A 14194-nucleotide genomic window follows, 5' to 3' on the forward strand; every position below is an offset into this window, starting at 1 on the left:
TAAAAAAGATCTGATGTGATTGATCAGTTAGTGGAAAAAAGATCAGAATAGGGCCTTTGGAAACGCACCCTTAAAAAGCAACGAATCCATTTGAAAACGGCCTATGTGGCATCAATATGAAAAAGAAAATGTACTACAAAGTGTAAATAGTCAGTCTCGTCTAAAACAGAGTTTGGAACATCCGTGCGTCACAACGGGTAAATGAAGGTTGGGTTTTGATTTGATGATGTCCATTTGACGTTAACATCGGGTGAACAGCTGCGGTGATTGGTCTCTATCCAATAGCATAGACAGTGAGACAGACCTGCCAAGCAGCTCTGACTTTGTTTACAGAAGAAAACACGTCGCAAATGTTTTTACTAGAGAAATACTGCACCAAACACCTTAGTTAGATGTGAAATTACGCAACTAAAACGTCAACATTTATCACAGATTTCTTGAGTTATTAGATTCATTCTGCGGATTTTGAGGAAGTGAAATAGGCTTCCGCTCTTCTAGTGTCACATGGGGGAATCGGTCAGGAAACACACCTACAAGACTGAAATCTCGTTTTTCTAATGAGCAACAGAAAAATACACATGCTAATCGGCATATTAATCTGATTGGCTGTGAGTACTTTTCAACGACGTCCAATCATTTCTGAATAGCATAGATTTATGGGGGGAAAACAAAAAATTCCAAGTTGCGTCCAAATGGCACCCTATTCCCGACACAGTGCATACTTTTGACAAAAGCTCAAAAGTAGTGCACTATATAGGGAATAGGGTGCGGTGCCATTTGAGACAACCATAGTCATATAATAGTGATATCATTTCAGCACATCCTTGGGTTATGCGTGGAACAGAATAATAATGATCCATGATCATGGGCAAAATATCAGAAGATGGTTCAATTGGCCTTAATTTAATTTAGTTTCATTTTCATTGTCTGTCATTGACTATAAAGGCAAGGTGCATGATTCTAATCAGAATAGTTTTTGTGATACAAAAAGAAATACAATATAAAGCAATAATTGTGCAAATACAAGAAAAATTTGATTTAAGTAAATCAATTGATTACTAATGGGCAATTCCACCATAACACAATTGCACTGAGACTTAAAATGTATGCCTAACAAAACCATTGATTTCAAAGTTTAACAAACCATACAACTCTATGCACAATGACTACTTTTAACAATTTACACTGAACATTTTAAGAAATAACACATTTACAGGAGAACTATACAGATGGAAAGTTTGGTAACAGAATGCCGGTAAAATTCTCCTCAGTTTTTTATGTGACCATGTTTTCCAAAACCTCTGTTAACTGCTCTTGTAATGAACATGAGGGGAGACAGAGAGCTGGTTTCAAGAGCAGGGCACAGCAGGTGTTTATTGTAAAGGACCACAGGAGGAGGCAGGTAGCTGGGTCCAGGGGCAGGCAGAAGGTCATACACAGGGGTCCAAAAAAGCAACAGTACAGGCAGTGAAAAGGCTAGTAACGTCGTCCGGGAGATCAGGCAATAGGGAAAAGGCGTCGTTAGCGAGGCAGGAAAAAACTATCATACACAGGAGGATTAAATTACGGTGGGAAACCAGCGCTCCGAATAGAAGTGTGTCACAAAACAAACAATACCTCACAATGATAGGGTGCAAAAAAACTGAACTAAATAGTGCATGATAATGACATACAGGTGTCTGAACAGGTGATCAGAATTCAGGTGAATAGGATCTGGAGAGTGACCTGCGTTCAGGGGATCTATGTGTTTGAGAGTGTGAGCTGGAAAGTGGCCTGGAAAGTGAGCTGCGTTCAGGGGATTTACGTGTTTGAGAGTGTGAGCTGGAAAGTGAACTGCGTTCAGGGGATCTACGTGTTTGAGAGTGTGAGCTGGAAAGTGAGCTGCGTTCAGGGGATCTACATCTTTGAGAGTGTGAGCTGGAAAGTGGCCTGGAAAGTGAGCTACGTTCAGGGGATCTATGTGTTTGAGAGTGTGAGTTGGAAGCAGACGTTACAGCTCTGAATTAAGATTCAGATGTCTACAGAAAGAATAGGATGTCAGCTATGGCATGACACCTTAACTTTGAAAAAATCTTTTTTTGGGTTATTGAACTACACTAAGTGTAGTGGATTTACACCCGGTAAAATAATTGCGGTAACAGAATTTCATCATCGGTCCCTAATCTGTAATACATACATATACATAATTATGCATTTCTGTGTCATTCTCTTCATGGTCATGTATCCTAAATAATAACACAAAGGCAGAAATATATCCAATATTCTCCTTTGCATATTTGGTTATTTAAAAGTTAAAATCGATTAAATTGAGATTTTATGCCACTGGCCTATACACAATACCCCATAATATGAATTTTTACAAGTTAATAAAACATTTATAGCTGAAATGTCTTGAGTCAACAAGTATTAAACCCCTTTGTTATGGCAAGCCTAATTTAGTTCAGGAGTACACATTTGCTAAACAAGTCACATAATAAGTTGCATGGACTCACTCTGTATACAATAATAGTGTTTAACATGATTTTTGAATGACTGCCTCATCTCTTTACCACACACATACAATTATATGTAAGGTCTCTCAGTCGAGCAGTGAATTTCAAACACAGATTCAACCACAAAGACCAGGGAGGTTTTCCTATGCCTCGCAAAGATGGGCAACTATTGGTCGATGGGTAAAATAAAAAAAGCAGACATTGAATATCTCTTTGAACATGGTAAAGTTATTAATTACACTTTGGATGGTGTATCAATACACTCAGTCACTACAAAGATACAGGTGTCCTTCCAAACTGAGTTGCCTGAGAGGAAAGAAATCACTCAGGGATTTCACCATGAGGCCAACGGTGGCTTTAAAACAATGTTTCCTGATTGGCCGAGTTACAGTTTTGACTTAAATCTACTTGAAAATCTATGGTAAGACCTGAAAATGGTTGTCTAGCAATGATCAACAACCAATTTGACAGAGCTTGAAGAATTTTCAAAGGAATAATGGGTAAATCCAGATGTGGAAAGCTCTTAGAGACTCACCCAGAAAGACTCACAGCTGTTATTGCAGCCAAATGTGATTCTACAAAGTATTGACTCAGGGATGTAAATCAGATATTTCTGTATTTCATTTTTAATCAATTTTCTAAAATTTCAACAACAAAAAATTATCACTTTGTCATTGTGGTATTGTGTGTAGATGTAACACATTTTGAATTCAGTAGAGTAACACAACAAAATGTGGAATAGGTTACTCTGTTTAAGTTTGGACATTAAAGTACAGCACAATTCAGTACAGTAGTGTTCAGTAGAGTACAGTAAAGTAGAATATAAGTTCAGTACAGTACATTATAGTGTACTCAACTCTTGTGTGCTCTACTGTGAATTGTACTGAACATTACTTCACTCTATCCTACTGAACTACACTCTACTTTTCTTTAATGCACTATGCTCTATTTTTCTCTACTGTACTGTACTCTATGGTAGTGTGCTGTCCAAACGTGTGAAACATAGACGTCAATGATTGGTTCAGATTTGATCCGGATCAGACCAAATCTGAACCAATCATGGACGTCCATGTTTGGGCCAAATGAAGGCCCGGGCCAGACATCTGTGAACGTTGAAATAAAGGCTGGTTCGGACCGGACCAAAAAAACGATGTCTGTGGATGTTGAAATCAAGGCCAAGGCAGACTGACCAAATTTCAACAACTGTCCAACGTCCATGGACGTCCGGTGTTGGTCAGTGCTCAGTGGGTGAGGATGCTGATTACAGTAAATGTAGAGAGAGGGGGCTCATGGGTAGGTGTCAGTAAGAGCCGGGAAAGGTGGCATAAATTGGAGAGCGATCGAAGAGAGCGGGAGTTATCCAGACTTTTCACACTCTATGCTTTGACCACCAGAAGACAGAAAGAGAAAGAAAACCGTTATCAGCTGAACATAACAGTATGACAGTGGAAGAGAGGACAGTAGCAGGTTAACCAAATTGTGATTTGAGCCTACAATGATTTTCCATTGTAGCCAATTCAGTTGCAGAAATTCCATTACGGATTTTGGTAACAGAATTCCATGTTTTAATCACTTAATATTTCCTAAGCCAAATTGATATCAGTAAAAACACTACACCTAATTGATAGGTCTGCCTTCACTTGTTACTTCTGTGAACTTTCAATATCCTCCATCCTCATGAGGGAGAGAAATGTGAAAATATCTAAGATAAGTATGTGGGTTTTTGGTAACGTAATTTCAAGGCACTAGGCAATGTTTCTTAAACTTACAGAAGGAAGAAGAAAACTAAATATAAGTGTTTATTAGTTGGCAGGGGTCTTTACTTCAACATTATTGGATTTTGATGTATTGCTAATACATTTTAAGACTTTTTCTAAGACCCCTTTTCCACCAGAAATCAAAGCTTTTGCTTATTCCAAATTTTTTGAATGGAAAATAGTGGGAAAATGTACACATATGCCTTAATAAAGAATCTTAGCTTTCATTTGACACGCAATTTGACATGTTCCTATAAACTTCACGTTGGTGGTCATGGGTGCTTTTGCATGAAAATGACCTAATCTAACCTAGAAAATCGGGCATTTCATATTTATAGTAGGCACGCTCAAATTATATTAACAAAACAACAGAATTAGGCCTACATGCACTGGCAATTCCAATAAAGGTTGTTCCACACCGTTCACTTTACTGTGAAGGCTCCACAATGTGATGTTTTAATAGACTAGTGAACTACTACACCAAACACAGTGTTAGCCTGACAACTGTCTGAGACAATAAACAGAGGGCACACAGACTGTGGCTGCATCCCAGATGTCAACCTATTGCCTACATAGTGCACTGCTTCTGACCAGGGCCCATGACCAGAGCCCTATGGGCCCTGATCAAAAGTAGTGAACTATGTAGGGAATAGGGTGCCATTTGGGACACAACCAGACAGTCACCATGGCTGAGCAGAGCTAGACAGGCTCCTTATCTCCTTGTCTTCTAGCTGCACTGCTGCTTTCTTTCATCTGCCCTCCTCCAGAAACACCCTTCTATTGGCTGAGACAACGGTTTCCCATGGCAACGTATCCACAAAGGAAACCAGGTCAAGCCCCGCCACCTCCCTCTGAGATAAAGCATCCAGCTAGAGACCCAGCCCCAGCCTCACCACAATTACCCACCACTGTGGGATTTTATATCGCTGCTGCTAAATTTACTATGGACTTTCCAGACAAAAAAAAGGTCTCTGCTCCCATTTTAATGGGGGGGTGTCACAGAGCAGACACAGGCCCGGCCTACGACACGACTCAGCCCCTGCCGTAAAACCCTTCATGGGGTAATGAACAGAGAGCAGCGAGACCAAATTGGTTTGCATCCGATCCTGGAGACGGAACAAAAGAGCTCTGTGTCTAATCCTTTACCCAGAACACACTGGGTTGAAGACAGTAAAACCCTCATAATTACATCCCCATTTATTCCCACTAAATCACCTTTGCTCAATCGCAGTGTTATCAAACGCTACATAAAGAGACAGGGCGGGCAACGGATTTCTAGAACATGCCTGAAGCTCAAAAATACTTTTGTTTAATATACCTATACAGCATGTTGGGTCAATGATAGCATATGTTTCTAAATACTCCATTCTGCAGTCTATCATTCCAAGGTAAATCTTTCAGACATTGCATGTCATACGGGCTGTGAGACGCGGTTCATTCAAGAATGAATACCATAAAAACCGGACCAAGTGACCATATGACCATACCAGATATTCTTTTCCCAAGGGCGGCTTTTGAACAAGACGATTTTTAAAGCCAAGAGTAGTATAGTATTCGATGGAAGTAAGAAATCATTGTCATTTGGACATGCTTTGGCAGCAGCATGTGTGCTTTCTCAAAGCAACATTTTCAGGTCTTGAACTTACAACCAAACGAGAGCCCCACAGTCGGATCAATGCCAATCTATTCTTGCTGTTAGAATACTCTTCACATTCCTAAACAATTATCCAACCAGAGGGGCAATAGAATATGACAATACAGTCAAATTAAACTTTGAGAAATTCTTACAGCGCATAGGCCTCTACAGTATGCTAACGATCACTCTGTCATAGCATGGTAAAATATGGCGTGTCTGAGTGGTACATGCAACCTCGACAGTCCAGCTCTGTTGCTATTACTGTAAACTAGGGCTGTCCCCGACAAAAAAATCTTGGGTCGACCAAGTCGTCTGTTCTTTCGAACAATCGAATGGTCGCCATTTTAAAAAAACACGTGTATTTTTCCATATATAGACTGTAGGTTTTTTAATTAAATCAACTATATGTAGGCTACTGAGCTTGTCTGATGCTTTAAGCACACTGTGATTAAATAATTAAGACAAGCAAATAACTCCAGAGGGAGCCAGAGATCAAGATAGCCTAACCAGAAGAAAAAAAACTCCACCTCCCCCTGCTGCTGGCCTTCTGCCATTACGGTCCCGCAACCTTTTTAATTTGGAGTACCAATTTATCTTACCATTTCTACCGGTCTGCATGCCAGTTATGATTTTCATATGCACATTTTCGTGGAACAGTTTCATGTCTTTTATAATAAAGTCTTTCTCAAAATCATTGTCATATAATGAAAATTATACATTTAAAATAATTTTGATTGCCATTGCCAACTATGTAAAAATAGCCTACATAAAGCCAACAAATGAAAACATTGCAGGCTGCAGATAGAACATATCCTGATGGAAAAAAAAATCACATTGACTACACATGGCCTGTCTGCAAGGAACTTTAAACATTTTATCAACTATCAACTTGGTCCAGTCCTAAGCTTGTGCTAACAAACGTGCAACATTGTATAAAATATTCTGGACAAATAATCTGGACACAGGGTTTCCGTGAGCTCCGGAGACACATCTGTAAGCTATTTACACAAGGGATAAGAAGTAATTAGGTAGACCTATTTTATGACGTTTCCACCGGATCAGAGCATGACATTTTGTTTTTCCTTTTCACCACAAATTGGTTATTGAAAGGAAGAGAGCTGGAAAGATGTTACAAATAGACTACATTGAGGAACTATTGTCAGTCTCAACGGATGTAAAAACAGACTTTGTTTACTTCTTTTTCGAGGTGAAGAAAACATTACTTTGAGAAGCTCCACAGCTCATTAGTGGTGGTGAGGTAAAACAATCAGCAATACTATTAGATCCCCAAATAGGCACATTTATAAGCCTACATTTGTGCGCAGGCCAGGTATCCAAGGCCTAGTTCAAAGCGTAATCCGGGGCACGTCTTTACTCAACATTGACAGGAGCGCTCCAAACAAAACACAATGAATCAATTGACAACTCGTATTAGGAATGAAATAAACCAAAATGTGTTTCTCACAAGTGTAGCCTAGGTTGTGCGTTCTGCAAACAACATGTCAACTTCGACAATGACAACTGTAAAAGACTGAAATGATAATATATTGAATGCATTAACAGAAATGACGTTAACCAAACAAACATTGTAGATTAGAAATTATGGGAATTAACGGTAAATGTACTACTGGTGTGTCATCCCCGAGGCCTCCGCAATGGTTTAGTCCCCTGAGTCGGGCGTCAATCAAGACGTGCCATAAAACATTATTTTTTTTGCAACTGATCGACTAAACCATTATCCAAAACCATTATCCAAAACAATCTATTTTGGTTATTGAACTACAGTAAGTGAAGTGGATTTATGCCAACAGGCAATCAAGGCAAATGGTGGCTATTTGAAGAATCTCAAACATAAAATATATTCTGATTTGTTTAACACTTTTTGGTTACTACATGATTCCATATGTGTTATTTCATAGTTTTGTTGTCTTCACTATTATTCTACAATGTAGAAAATAGTAAAAAAAAAAGAAAGAATAACCCTTGAATGAGTAGGTGTTCTAAAACTTTTGACCGGTAGTGTATTTCTATAGAAGGTGTCTATCCTCAGCCTCTTCACTAACTCATCAATGTGCTTTTTAAAAGACAGCTTTTCATCTATTCCAGATGCACATATATTTGTAAGCAGGGACACAATCAATATGGACACCATCCAAAGTACGTATGCTTAAATCATTAGAGTTATTTTTATGTGCTCTAGAAAACAACATATACTTAGTTTTACCTGCATTCAATATTACATTCAGGTCAATAACGTTTTTCTGTAATACAATGAAGGCAGACTGTAGTTCAGATAGAGCCTGGTCAACCGTGGGGGAAATAGCATGCACAACAGTATCACCGGCATACAAGTGCGGGTTACAATTTACAGACTATATTGTCAATATTGCTAATGTAAATAGTAAAAAAGTACAAGACCTAGAATTGACCCCTGCGGGATACCTTTAGTAATATCCAGGAAACCTGATTTAACACCATCAGTAGATACACATTGAGTTCTATCTGCCAAGAAATGTTGAAACCAGTTACATGAAGCCTGATCTAGGCCAATTGAGGAAAGCCTCTGAATCAGCAGAGAGAGATCAACAGTATTGAAAGCCTTTGGCAGCGCAATGTTACCGTTTATCCATACAGTTAACCACATCATTTTTAACTAGGAATGCAGCAGAGACATAATGCTATGACCTCGTCTAAAACCCGACTGATGTACATATAGAATACATTTCAAGGATAAGAAATCTCTTAGCTGAGAATTAATCAAGGATTCTAATATTTTAGCTAGGCATGAAAGTTTAGAAATAGGGCAATAATTATTTAGGCCACAAGGGTCACCGCCTTTGTGAAGGGGAAGTACATGGGCCGCCTTCCAAACCTTGGAGATATTACCAGATATAATTGTCAGGTTAAAAATATGGATTAATGATTCAGCAATCAGGGGGGTAGAGAGCTGCAGCAAAAATGGATCAAGCATATCAGCCCCAGTGGATTCTTTTTAAGTAACACAACTAGCACATCACAGCTAGTAAATTGTTCAAATGAGAAGTTGACGGGTTAACCGTTGAGTCAGCTAGAGGCTGGCAGAGGGAAGAGCAGTCGATTGACTGACCAGGGTCAATTAAACCACCGTTTCTCTCAAATAATAAGCCTGCCGAGATAAAATTATGACTAAAAGCATCACTTATCCCCTTCTACTCAGTTATTATGCCGGAGTCAGACAGAACTTGCTAAGGCAGGGAAGAAGAAGAACTTGTATGCTTTTGAAGGATCACCAGCAGAGTCAGAGATAGAGCTTAAAAAGTATCTTAGTTTAGCTTTCTTAATCGCGATAGTACATCTGTTTCTCAATTGTCATAAAGATTGCCAGTCCACTACAGAGTCAGTTTTCCATGTTTTGGCCCAGGCCTGATTTCAGATAGATCCGAAGATCTAACCCTTGGTTTTCTATCTTTGACTCTGAAGGGTTTAAAAGGGGTGAGTTTATTTGCCAGAAGAATAAATATGGAAGATACATTTTCTAGAGCCAAGTCAGGGTCAGAAATACAGGAGATAGTGGGTAAATCAGAGTAGAACATGTCATGTAAAAACCCTTGAGGATAATATATATATATTTTTTAAAGGATTAGTATTTTGACTGTTTCATATCTGTAATACATCCTATTGGACAATGATCACTGAAATCATATGCAAATACTCCACTTGTAACGATGTGCGCTGAGAGAAGCAAGTTCAGGGAGTGAGTGTTTTAATAAAATAAATGGAACAGAATACAAAACAAGAACCACTAACAGCACACAGCCATAAAACTGAAACAGAAACAATAACGCCCCGGGAAGGAACTAAAGGGAGTGCCATATATATCGGGAAGATAATCAGGGAAGTGATGGAGTCCAGGTGAGTCTGATGACGCGCAGGTGCGTGTAACGATGGTGACAGGTGTGCGCCATAACGAGCAGCCTGGTGACCTAGAGGCCGGAGAGGGAGCACACTAGACAAATATGTATAGGGTTGTTAGTAAAAATTAAATAAATCAGTGAGGAATCAGATTTAAATCAATGCATATACTCTTAGATTAATCTGATGCCGGGTATAGCCAATCCAAATTCAAATCCCCTAAAATGTCAAAATCCATGGACACAAAGGTGTTAAACACTCGGATATAGCGCCAATAACATCCGCCACGGCAGCAGGGGGGGGGCGGTAAAATCCCAGCAAAAAAATACATGTGCATTCTGGTTTATGGATGCACAACCAGGAGCTGAAATTTCTTTGGAATTTCAATATTTAAAGATTGGGATGCCATGAAATTAGATTTGACATATATGGCCACTCCTCCCCCTTTCTGTAATCTGTCACATCTAAATATGTTATAATATTTTACTTCAATGTCCTTATCAGAGACAGAACCATTTAACCATGTTTCCGAGAGAACCAGAATGTCAGGACACGAGTCCTGTGCCCAAATGTTAATTGTGTCCATTTATTTATTTTTTGATACTTTGCACATTTAGGTTCATTACCCAAGCCCCCTATGAGATTTAAACTCAGAGAGTGTATTCAGCTCTTTCCCATAAGAGCTAACAGGCACAGGGTCATCTGCAGTTATTTGTTGAGTGAGCTGAGACTTTTGCCAAGGTCCTTAGCCAACCACGTGAGAGCAGACCAGACTGAGCATTTGACAGACCTCCCTCAAGTTGCTGAATGCAAGGGTCTGGGGCAGGAACTGGGAGAGCAGTGTCGGCAGAGCTCAGTCCACCCAGATAAAGCTCCTGCCAAAGGAGTGGAGCCACGGCAGGGGCCGGAGTGGTTGCCAATGCTCCCTTCTGGGTTTGCACAGGAGGCATTGGTGTGGCTCCTGTTGCAGGGTTGGTGCTGCCATTGGGAGCGGGAGTGTCCCAGGCCTGTCCTGGGGGTGGGAGTAGGGAGGGTAACCAAAACTAGCCTGGGAGGGAGGTTGTGGGGGGAATTGAGGAGGGTTGTATGGAGGGCAGTGCGGCTGGCGAAGCTCCAAACTCTGCATGGGGCCTCTTTGACTGCGTACGGCTTGGGCATACAGTAGCTCAGTGTATCTGCATGCAGTTCCTGGGAGAGAAGTGGTGGAGGCTGGTGGGGTGGGCAGTGTTGCTGGCTGTTCTCCAGTCTCTGTGAGGTGCTACTGGATGCAGGTCTGAAAGGAGCGTCTGATTTGTCTCAGGGAGTGGGTGGCTGGTCTGTTGCTCCTGTGGGGTGAGGTGGACTGGCCACCCAGAGCAACATCCTTTAACGTTCTAGCGAAAGTTGGAACTGCCTCTTTGTACAGGTGTACATTGCCGTAAAGACAATGCAGGCAGAGGGTGGGATGGTGGGCCAGGTGTACGTTGGGCCATAGCACACAGTCCCAAGAGAAGCTGGTATTTACCCGCTGGTTGGTGGCAGGGTGGAAATCTCTCCTTTGGAGGGGTAGATATATATTTGCAGGGGGGAAGATGGTGGAGGCCCTCTCTATCTCTCCCCTTAGTGATGTGGCCACCCTCTCTTGATGGGCACGCAGGTCATTGGTCCCCGTGTGAATGATGATATGGCTTGGGGAGCCAAGCTAGGCCACAGTCAAGAGCTCCATAGCGCTCTCTGTTTTGGGGCACCATAACTTTGCCACGTTTTTATTTGGGAAAAGATCATTCTCTAATATAAACTTTCAATTGGAGTCCATCATTACAGTACAGTACACTGTACTCTACTCTAGTGTGCTCTACTGAACTGTACTGAACTCTACTCTACAGTAGGCCTACTGTACTGAACTATACTAATCACAGATGTTAGGGCAGCACAATATAGGCAAAAAATCTAATTGTAATTGCCCCCAAATAATGGAAACACTTGAGTAAATGAGGGATATAAAGTATACTGAAAGCAGGTTCTTCCACACAGGTGTGGTCTTTGTCCTTGAGTTAATTAAGCTATTAACATCCCACCATGCTTAGGGCCAAACTGGACAGTCTTATCTCAATCTCTTCATTCAAAGACTCAATCATGGACACTCTTACTGACAGTTGTGGCTGCTTTGCGTGATGTATTGTTGTCTCTACTTTCTTGCCCTTTGTCCTGTTGTCTGTGCCCAATAATGTTTGTACCATGTATTGTGCTGCTACCATATTGAGCTGCTGCATTGTCCGATTTCAAAAAGGCTTTACAACGAAAGCAAAACATTAGATTATGTCAGGAGAGTACCCAGCCAGAAATAATCACACACCCATTTTTCAAGCTAGCATATAATGTCACAAAAACCAAAACCACAGCTAAATGCAGCACTAACCTTTGATGATCTTCATCAGATGACACTCCTAGGACATTATGTTATACAATACATGCATGTTTTGTTCAATGAAGTTCATATTTATATCAAAAACCAGCTTTTCCATCAGCATGTGATGTTCAGAACTAGCATACCCACCGAAACTTCCGGTGAATTTACTAAATTACTCATGATAAACGTTCACAAAACAATTATTTTAAGAATTATAGATACAGAACTCCTTTATGCAATCGCGGTGTCAGATTTTAAAATAGATTTTCGGTGAAAGCACATTTTGCAATATTCTGAGTAGATAGCCCGGCCATCATGGCTAGCTATTTTGACACCCACCAAGTTTGGCACTCACCAAACTCAGATTTACTATAAGAAAAATTGGATTACCTTTGCTGTTCTTCGTCAGAATGCACTCCCAGGACTTCTACTTTACACCCAATGTTGTTTTGGTTCCAAATAATCCATAGGTATATCCAAATAGCGGCGTTTTGTTCTTGTGTTCAAGACACTATCCGAAGGGTGCCGCGCCGGCGCGTATCGTGACAAGAAATGTCAAAATATTCCATTACCGTACTTCGAAGCATGTCAAACGCTGTTTAAAATCAATTTTTATGCGATTTTTCTCGTAAAATAGCGATAATATTCCGACCGGGAGACGTTGTTTTCGTTCAAACACTGAAAATGTAAAATGGACTCTGTCGCGTGCGCCCGTGTCATTGTTCTGAGATCGACCACTATCCAAATGCGCTACTGTTTTCCGCCCAGGGACTGCAGAGTCATCATTCCCCGTTCTGGCGCCTTCTGAGAGCCTATGGGAGCCTTAGAAAATGTCACGTTACAGCAGAGATCCTCTGTTTTCGATAAAGAGGCTATAGCAGGCCAAGAAATGGTCAGAGAGGGCACTTCCTGTATAGAATCTTCTCAGGTTTTGGCCTGCCATATGAGTTCTGTTATACTCACAGTTTTCTTTATTTTGGCAGATACCTGCAGATCAAAACACTTAGGTGAACTGTTGGAAACATATAAATATAATGCTTTATATTAAAAAGCGAAGTGGAAAGCAGCATCATTCTTGTTATGAACAATCTGTTGACTGCATTTGACCTAACAGAACAGCATGTAAACTTATAGTGAATCTAACAGCGAGGAGGAACTGCGCTGCTTGAGTGACGGGCCAGGGCTTGATGTGTGTTAGGGATGTGACAAATGGACGATTCTTCTTAACGTTTAAACTGCCATTTTGTTATCGGTTTTCTGTTAAAACGATACGAAAACAATCATGCAATTCCACGTGAATTCACAATGCAGACTGTCCACATCTCGCTTCCCACGGAGATAGAAAAAAAAGTGTATAATTTATGCAGCTAGTGCTCTTTGCTTTTCACAAGAGTGGCTCGTGTAGCTTGTTGTCGGTGTCGTCCAATCACAAGTCATCAAACCGGCACTAGGCTACAGTCATAGAGCTAGAGCCTGTGCTAAGTCATTAGGAGATATCTAGGCTAATCGACGGAAGACGGAATTAAAATGACAGAACTAAAAGTTATATGACAACGACAGGCTATAACATCAAGAGCCAACAGGTAGGCTGCTACTTAATTGTCTGAATGGAGTTGTTGTTATTTGCTGTAGGATTCGGAAGGGGAGAAAGCACACACTTCCAGTTATGTAGTCTCAATTAGCCTCCTCATGAGGGAGAGAAATTAGGAAATATCTTCAAGATATGTGGGTTTTTTGGTAACGGAATTCCAAGGCACAAGGCAATGTTTCTTAAACTTACAGAAGTCAAATCATTTCTCCAAAAGAAAATATAACGTTGTTGCTATTAGTCTTCACTTCAACATTATTATGTATGTCTAATTTTAATACCTTTTAAGACTATGTGTTGCAGATGTTTTCTAAGAGATCTTTTCCATCAGTTTGACCATAAATCAAAGCCATTACTTATGCCATTACTTATGTTAATTTTCCCAAAATATAGCCTCATTTGATATGCTCATATGAACTTGTTGGTGCTCATGGGTCCTTT

At 40.4% G+C, this 14194-nt stretch overlaps 1 protein-coding gene across 2 annotated transcripts in view; it reads right to left on the bottom strand.

Annotated features, from left to right (window-relative positions):
- LOC106581831 (kalirin) overlaps positions 1–14194 on the bottom strand; it is a 292220-nt gene that overhangs the window by 201220 nt on the left and 76806 nt on the right. The window lies entirely within an intron of this gene.

Source organism: Salmo salar, chromosome 21 (assembly GCF_965601325.2).
Source record: "Salmo salar chromosome 21, fSalSal1, whole genome shotgun sequence".
NCBI classification, from domain to species: Eukaryota; Metazoa; Chordata; class Actinopteri; order Salmoniformes; family Salmonidae; genus Salmo; species Salmo salar.